Below are 10,000 nucleotides of genomic sequence, written 5' to 3' on the forward strand. Positions count from 1 at the left end.
TGAACTATTATGGTTATTTCCTCTTCATAATAAGGTACAACTATATATGAATTCGTGGGCACAATCATCAGACACACCCACTACTTCTTAAATGAGACACTACTGTCTCGTACTGGTCACTAGCACTTGATCTTTCAGTAGGAATTATTGTAGCCACACTATCACCCTTGTGTCAACACATTCTCAATTCCACGCCCCTGACACAAAACTGTAACCACAAGCTTTCTGTCTGCTCCAGTCCTCTTAGTCTGCTTACTCTCGTCCCAGGAGCGTCTGCTGGATCCTCTGCTCTGCGTTTACCAGGTCACTGCTGTTGCGGGAGCGTCAGCACGACTCTAGCACTGTTCAAGGAGGCGTATCAGCAGGGATTTTCCTTGGTGATCACGTTATCCCCTTCTCCCTTTCTTTACTCTATAACTCTTCCTCTTTCTCCAACTCCGTCTAGACTTCACTAATTCTTCCTTGCGGAGCTGACCTGGGTCATCCTGGCCTTTTATAACACGGGAGTGCGCGTGGGGCACTTATTATTATCTGCCACGCGGGCGCCCGGGACACGCTTGGTGCGGGGCACGGCAGCGTGGCAAGCCAGCGAGCCACGTGGGAGCCATACGTGCTTATGTTTCAACTTGATCAACTACTAGCTGGATGGTTCCAAAGATGGTGATTATCAGGTCTGATTATCAGGTCTGATATCTTGAAAAAAGTCTTGTTTATTTTGATCAAATGGTCAGGTCATGTCGAGTTCTACTTTTGCCATTTATTCAGTATTTATTTCCTTCTGTTTGTCAATGCACATCTGTGGACAGTATATGCGTAGGTGTAGCTGAAATCGCATAATTGTGTTTTGTCTCAAAATCAAAGTTTTCATAAGTATCTTGATATATATATTTATATATATATTAATATAATTATTTTCTTCTCATTACCAATAAACGGGAAATATGCTAAGTTATCATTCTAGAACATTAACTGAAGGTTAAACAGTAGTAGGCTACAGTGAATACATGGATGAAAGTATATTTGAGGAATTGAAGTTAACATTTTATTTAGAATCATTGGTTTCAGAGTTCATACACATTTTTCGTGCAAAATGTATCAAGGTGTTGAAAGATAAAAATCTAATATATATGGATAGATAATGTGTGTGTGTATATATCTATGTATCTATATATGAATATATATATTTAGGGGGGGGGGGGGCCTCAGAACCACTTCGTAACTGCTCTTGACGTGTGTATTGGGCAGTTATCCTGCACGAATATGATTGTTTCTGGATAGGGTCAAGGCAGAGCAGAGTATAGACGGGAAAAATATTTCTTAATTCAAAATATTTGTCAAAATTGAATCCCCGCTGAGTTTACCATCACCATGCATGAAAATCCCCTGTTATTACAGGTCACATGGCCAGCGCGCCGTTTCATTGATATTTCGTCACATCTGAAAAGTAAAACATGATAGATAATCAGAACATTAAGTATGACGTATAGGGCACTATATATGATTTCGTGTTGTTATTTTTTTCATGTGTATTATTTCCTTGATGGTTCCTCTTTCTTTAAACTACTCAAGTTCCAGGTGGACAAACAAGCGTTTAGATAACTTTTCACACACCATGAAATGAGTGTTGCTATCGTAAACACATAAAAATTATGTATGCGTGTCAGATAAAGTTAGAGAGCAACACACACACACACACACACACACACACACACACACACACACACATACACACATACAAATACACACTGTAATATAATATTTATTTTTATTTGATACCGTTGCCATATGAAGATTATTTAATAAATATTGAAGCGTTTTCAAGTTTCATGAAATATGCAGCTATCATTGGAAACCGTGTTAAGAGAAGGGGGAAATACCGCCGCACTTTCATTCCGATACACAGACAACTCCAAGAAATCGCACTTTAAAAAATATCCCACAACAAAGTCAACGATAATTGATACGTACATGTCTTACCGCTTGTGTGAAGAAAATGGAAGATGAAATGGCTTACGTAGATTCAAAAAATAGATACTAATTGGTCATTCATATTCTACTAATCACAATCTTTGTTACAAGCAACCTAGGGTTTTCGCTTCATTCTTAAAAATGATATTTACGCTATGTTTACATCGAAGTGGCTGTCAGATGTACAAAAGTGGGCCCTAGCAAGTGTACTGAAATATAATTCCGCAACTGTACATAAATATGTGTTTATCAATATATATATATGTGTGTGTGTGTGTGTGTGTGTGTGTGTGTATATGTGTGTGTGTGTGTATGTGTGTGTGTATATATATACAAATATATATGTATATATACATATATATGTATATATACATATATATACCTATATGTGTATATATACAATACATATATATATATATATATATATATATATATATATATATATATATATATAGTGTATGTGTATATATATACGTATATGTGTATGTATATATATGTATATAGTGTTTGAATATATATATATATATATATGTGTGTGTGTGTGTGTGTGTGTGTGTGAATGTATATAAGTATATGTATATGTATATATATAAATGTATATGTATATGTATATACTTGTGTATATATAAACATATATATACATATACATACACATATTTATGCACGACATACTTATAAATATACATATACATATACCTATAAACATTTACTCAGACACACATATATATTCATACACTATATATACATATATATACATATACATACATACGTGTGTATGTATATATACACATACACAATATGTATAAATATATATACACATACACAATATGTATAAATATATATACACATACACAATATGTATAAATATATATATATATTTTTTATACAGCCATTCATTCTACTGCAGGACAAAGGCCTCTTTCAATTCACTATTGAGAGGTTATGTGGCTATATATATGGTTATATAGTGTCACCCTTGCCTGATTGGATGCCCTTCCTAATCTACCGCGGTTCGCCGCGCTAACACTCGTGCCACGGCGGTGACTTCCCCTACGATAACTGCGTTGGACTTCTCAAGGCGATATGTCGTTTTCTCGGGCTCGAGCCAACAGTCGGAACGCAGGCATTTTTACGACTGCCGCGACGGGGAATTGAACTCGGGATCACAAGGGTCGGAGTCCAGTGCTCTAACCACTGGACTATCGCGGCAGTCATACACACACACACACACACACACACACATATATATATATATGTGTGTGTGTGTGTGTGTATATATACACATATACGTATATATATGTTTATATACATATATGAATATATATTTATATATATAGTATGTATATATATACATATATACATATATGAATATATATATATATATCTTAAGATAGACATAAATATTCTTTCTACCGAATCAGTGGGTTACTTGTAGTATAGTACAGAAAGTTATTTACGTTACATATATGTGTGAACAAACACGCGCGAGTGCGCGCGCGTGCACACACACACACACACACACACACATATATATATATATATATATATAAGAGATAGAAAACAAAGCAAGTTTTTAATCCAGATACTAGGCCTATACCATGGATTTCTAATTAACCAACCAAAGAAAGACAATAAAGTACAGTCAACCCCTTGGTTCGGTAGATACCTGTCATAATTCTTGAAAAGACATAGTAGTGTGGCACTGAATTAAACCATCGGAAAAAATCGATAAGATAGTACATCTTTTATACGATTCTATACTGACACATGGAGAAGGAAATCTTTAACCTTGTGACATGTGTGTATATATATAATATATATATATATAATGTATATAAGTATGTGTGTGGGTATGTACACACACACACACACACACACACACACACACACACACACACACACACACACACACACACACACACACACACATAGTGTGTATATATATGCATATATATATATATATATATGTATATGTATATATACATATATACATACACACATACATACATACATACATACATATTAATTTACTTTTTTATTCATTCGTTGATATATATCAACGGGAATTAGAATCATAAGTCATTTCGCAAAACGCAATCTAAGTAGAAAGACAAACATAAATCTCTCAACAGGGAACTGGTTGCAGAAAATTGTCTGTACAGAAAGGAGGCTGATCTATCCATCACGCCGAGGCACCTCTGGGCAAAGGTCAAGCACCATGTCAATGATATTTGATATTTTCTTTTTTGCAGTTAAAAGGTTTACGTAAATCCTATTGCAAATCCGGGATGATTGGTGGCCGTTTGCAACAAGGAAACTGTCCGACTCTCAACAAATATTATGCTCTGGACTTTCCACGCTGCAAGGGGAGACTGCGCATAGTAAGGTGAACTATCGTATACTTATCAGTAAGTCCAAAGTTCCCTCTTTAATGATATCGGCTACAAATCGACTACAAACATTTTAAGTAAAATTAGAAACTACTAGCAATGAGAAACTACTAGCCCCTTGTTGGGCCGGCTTGGGAACGGCCTCGGTTTCAGCGCCGGCGGAGGCTTACGGAATCGACAAAGGAAAGAATAAACAAAGTTGTAAACAGGAGCAGGACTGATTATACACGCGCGCACACACACGTGCATATATACAGTATGCATATATGAAAGATGGACGTACAGTTAATAGCCTTTCTCTACATAGTCCCACCAAGAATGACACACTTCTCCCATCGGTATATGCAACTGTGGACTCTTCGCTTGTAGAAGTACGGGGTTGCGTTTGGAGCCATGAAGTGACTTCAGAAATCAGTGTCTCATCTTAGAAACGTTTGCCCTTCAAAAATGGAAACGTGAAAATTCGACGGTACAAGGTCTGGGCGATGTGAGATTTGTGAACAGGCGTTGTGTTGTTGTCTTTTGCCAGGAAATCCATCATCACTATTTCATGCTGGTTCCAAAAGACTGAGCATGACCGTGTCTGCCGAGGGTGTGACACGTAACTTTTTTTTTTTTTTTTTTTTTTGGGTGGGGTGGGGGGGGAGGTAAGTCAGAGTGCTTCAACATTTTTGACTGGGTCTTAGTTTCTAGATCATAGCGATGGACTCAAGTTTCATCCTTCGTAATTAGTTGGTCAGAAAAATCCTCCTGATTTTCTTGGCACATAGGTTAAAGAGCCTTGGAACAATGGACTCGTTCCGGCTTCTGAAAGGGTGTGAGTAGCCTGGAAATCCATTGAGCAGAAAACTTTTGCATATGCAGATGGCCATGAATGATTTTGTTCACAGACCCAACACTAACCTTGACACCTAATACTGCGATCTACCACACCTGAAGTGATGATGCTACCTGTTATGATGAGGCACCTTCCCCGGAAATTGCTTTCATTTCATCGAAGATCTGTGGTGTGCGGCCATTCGAGTATAAAAACCTTATCACTGCTTGTTACTCCATTTTCACTCGTTACTGCACCTTCATCGCTGTAACAGAAGACATATTATGGAAATCAACACATGGCCCAGAGATTATGCATGTGAAATTTCAGCCTCCAAGGATAAGCGGAAGTGGGTCAAGGGAAATCTTTAATGAGCGCCGATCGTATATACTTCTTATATATAACTGTGCACATACACACATACACACACACACACACACACACACACACACACACACACACACACACAATATATATATAAATATATATATATATATGCATGTTTATGTGTATATATATGAACGAATGAACATACACCTGTTTAAAGAAAAGGCGACGTTAGTAAGTAATAATAACCGTCACCACCAATTTCGATTTTTTTCGCTCAAAAGCCTCACTGAAAATAACCTGTGAAAAACTGCACATAATCTGATTCCGAGCACAGCCCCTCTTCCGAGGTCCTTAAACTAAATACAATAGGCTTTGCTCGCCAAACAGCACAAATCGTGAATCAGCAAATCCCCTTAACGGCCAAAAGGTTGTAAAAGGGATTGTAAAGGACTTCCCAGAGAGGCAGAGAAAGTCACACAATTGAACGGGATCGCGTCCCACGCAGGCTTCCAGTCAAATCCTACGGCCTGTTCGAGTCTTTTGCGGGTTTCATTTCCTTCGTTCTCATTTTCTTCTATTAGGAATTGTTTTTACCTCAGACTTTAGGAGCTGAATTACGTGTAACGATTAAGGGTGAGAAAAACACTTACTTACATACACACACACACATATACATTCATACATACATACAGACAGACACACAGACACACACACACACACACACACACACACACACACACACACACACACACACACACACACACACACACACACACACACACACACGTACAAGCACAAACGCACACGCACACGCACGTGTGTATATGTGTGTGTGTGTGTGTGTGTGTGTGTGTGTGTGTGTGTGGGTGTGAATGAGAAAGAGAGAGCATATGTAAGTGCGAATATGCACGTGTGCATATATGAGCATCCTCACGTGTATATGTAATATGTCTGTGCATGCTTGCTTCGTGCCTGTTGCTAGGAGTTTGCCCGTGCAACGCTGCAAAAGGAAATAAAAGTGTTTTGCCGCTTTAGCCAAGTAGGTGATAAAATGAGGCTCGTTTTCCTTTGAAATACGTAATCCATGTAAACCAGTTTTATGATTTCCCTTGTGATAGTCTTTTTCTTGATAATGGATTCGTGAGGTGGCAGGCCATCAGATGCAAGCATTACATTTTTCAAATACATTTCACACCTAAATTATTTTAGACCCCCACCCCCCCTTTTTTTTTCTCTCACACTCTCTATCAGTCTGTCTTTCATTCTATCTCGCTCCTCCTTTTATTTATCTCCCCCCCCCCTCTCTTTATCTCTATCTATCTGTCTATACTTCCTTCTGTCACTCTGTGCCTCCTCACTCTATCTATCTCTCTACCCCCCCCCCCTCTCTCTCTCTCTCTCTCTCTCTCTCTCTCTCTCTCTCTCTCTCTCTCTCTCTCTCTCTCTCTCTCTCTCCCTCTCCCTCTCCCCCCTCTCTCTTTCTCTCTTTCTCTCTTTCTCTCTTTCTCTCCCTCTCTCCCTCTCTCCCTCTCTCCCCCTCTCTCTCTCTCTCCCTCTCTCCCCCTCTCTCCCTCTCTCCCCCTCTCTCTCCCTCTCCCTCTCCCTCTTCCTCTCTCCCTCTCCCTCTCCCTCTCCCTCTCCCTCTCTCTCTCTCTCTCTCTCTCTCTCTCTCTCCCTCTCCCTCTCTCCCTCTCTCTCTCCCTCTCCCTCTCCCTCTCCCTCTCTCTCTCTCTCTCTCTCTCTCTCTCTCTCTCTCTCTCTCTCTCTCCCTCTCCCTCTCCCTCTCTCTCCCTCTCCCTCTCCCTCTCCCTCTCCCTCTCTCTTCCTCCTCTTTGTTCCCTTTTTACACATCTACATACGTTATTAGATACCACAAAGAAATGTTTAATTTCACAATACTTCAAAACAGAATGATTTACGGACTATTATTATTTCCGGCAAGTTATCCTTCCTTTGACCCGACGTAGTTCCCATCTAAGTAATCTTCATATTTACTACAATAATGTACATCGTGTTAAAATTGCATTAATTAAGTCATTTTTCTTCTTTTATATGTGTGTGAATTGCAATGCAGATTAGCAGTCATGCTCTTCCTTTTCATGGGAATAATATTAAAAAACATTAGTTTAATTCAAAACAAATTTAGAATATATATATATATATATATTCTTATATACATATATATGTACATAAGCAAATCATGAAGCAGGAATGAGAAAGACACAAAATAAACGAGTTAAATTAATCCCGGAAAAAATAAAGAATGCCACAAGAGGAACCAAATAACAATAAAATCAATAAAAGCCGATTGATTACCGGCGCTACTTGAACCGTTTCGTAACGCAAACACTCCAATAGGTCTGTGTGCCTTTATCACACACGACAAGGTAATCCGACAGAATGATCCCAGCTCTGCACGCTCACATATTAGCACGTATAATAGCAGGTGATGTCCTACTCAAAGCGCTCAGTGATAGAACTGAACTTAATTGTTCATTTTCACGAATGGCTTTGTGATTACATAACGGAACGGTTGTTTCAGCTTGTCGAACGAGACGGAAACGATGATGAACGAAGCGCCAGTTGCTCTTTTGCCGTCCACTCGGCCGTTCGCTCGCCGAGGGTTGAGAGAAACTAACCTTTTGTTTATCTACTTTCGTCGTTATCTACTCCCGCCGTTTCGAGTTAATTGGCGAATTAGAAGAGACAGAAACGAGAAGGAAAAGAGGAGAGGTATTCAGTCTCAATTATACGTTTTCGACATTTGCTGAAATCAATTCCGCTTAACTGCCTCGGCGAGTTTTCCTTTAAGTGGGCCGTCGCGTTATTTACTGGCAGCAAACTTATTAGTGTAAGGAAAACACAAGCAGCGGAATAACTGCAGATTGCAAACTGTTAGACAAATAAAATATTTCCTCGAATCAGTATTGTCTGTGGCTCTTGCTTTGTTTATTTATTTGTCAGATAAGAGCCTATCATCATACACGTAGACAATAAATATTTCGTAAGATATTAATCCTAATCGTAATAATGATGGTGATGATGATGGTGATAATGATGATGATTATGGTGATGGTGATGGGGCTAATGATGATGATGGGGATGGGTATGATGATGATGATGATGATGATGATTACGGTAATACTAGTGATAATAATGATCAATGATGATGGTGATAATGATAACGAGAGTAACGATGATGAGGAAACTGATGAAGTCTGTGTTGCGAATATCAATTCCGGGGTTTATTCAGGCGTTATAATATGATTTATTAAACCCAGATGTCAACCTGTAAATAATTCCGTAATTAATATAATACGTAAATCACTCATCCGTTTATTGATTGTAATATATACTCAACTATAATTTTATTATAATTTGATTTATCATCACTGACTTTGTCTATGAAATGTGATAAGATACTCAATTTCACTAACACAAATTCATTAACGCAAATTGTAATAAAAATACAGTTGCGTGAACACAAATGCAGTAAAACAAATTCATTAACAATAATCTATACCTTTAATCATAATCTATTTTGATATCAGAAATAATTTCCTTACCTTGATGTTCATCAGTGTTTATTGATATTCCCAAATGTAATTTCAATTCCAATTATAAATCGAATAACTCGCTTCGTTGGCTCCTCCAGATGAAGCTCAGAGTTTAGAAATAACCAGAAAACGCCTATATATTATTGATAACCTCCGTAAATCATATCGACAGTTAAGTTCATTCCACACAGATCTTAATAGCTAATCAACATTTACTCCATATACAATCCACACACACACATACACAGATATACATTCACACACACAAGACAACACAGCAAATTCGTATAAAGATTGCATATTATAAGTGGCAAATTCTAACATGCACAAATGTAACTCCAACCCAAAAAATACGAAAATACAGTTATTTATATCCCTTTAATATGATACAGAAGTCAATCCGGCTATACTTTTCGCACGATGAAGTTGTTGTTGCAATGATACAATGATGATAACGGTAAAGCAAGTAATAATGATGATGACCATAAAAATAATGGCGGTTATAATAATCTTGTAATGCCCCCCCCCCCCCCCCCCCCCCCCCCCTGTGATACCCCGGAGGACAAAAGGCGACTACTCGAAACTCCCTCAATAACCTCCATTTGGAAATGACATAACAGCTGATTTCCTTTGCGATGAATGTATACATTACAAAAATAGAACAGTCTCTGTATTTGTACTTTATTCCTTCCGCCACTTGCTTTAGGATATCAAAAATATATATTTAAATCAAATGTACATTTACTTTATAACGTAATTCGCAAAATATAAAGTTACAAGCTTTTTGCCTTTTTTCCCCCAAAATAAGCATATCAAAATGTAACAATATGGTACGAGCGTTGTGAAGTTCTTTAATTAAGTTACAAGTATTTACATAATTTTCGCAGGTCGTCGATGCTGTGAGCTGATTGCATGACCATTTTCTGTGTCTAATGTTG

Source organism: Penaeus chinensis, chromosome 11 (genome assembly GCF_019202785.1).
Source record: "Penaeus chinensis breed Huanghai No. 1 chromosome 11, ASM1920278v2, whole genome shotgun sequence".
In the NCBI taxonomy this organism is placed as follows: domain Eukaryota; kingdom Metazoa; phylum Arthropoda; class Malacostraca; order Decapoda; family Penaeidae; genus Penaeus; species Penaeus chinensis.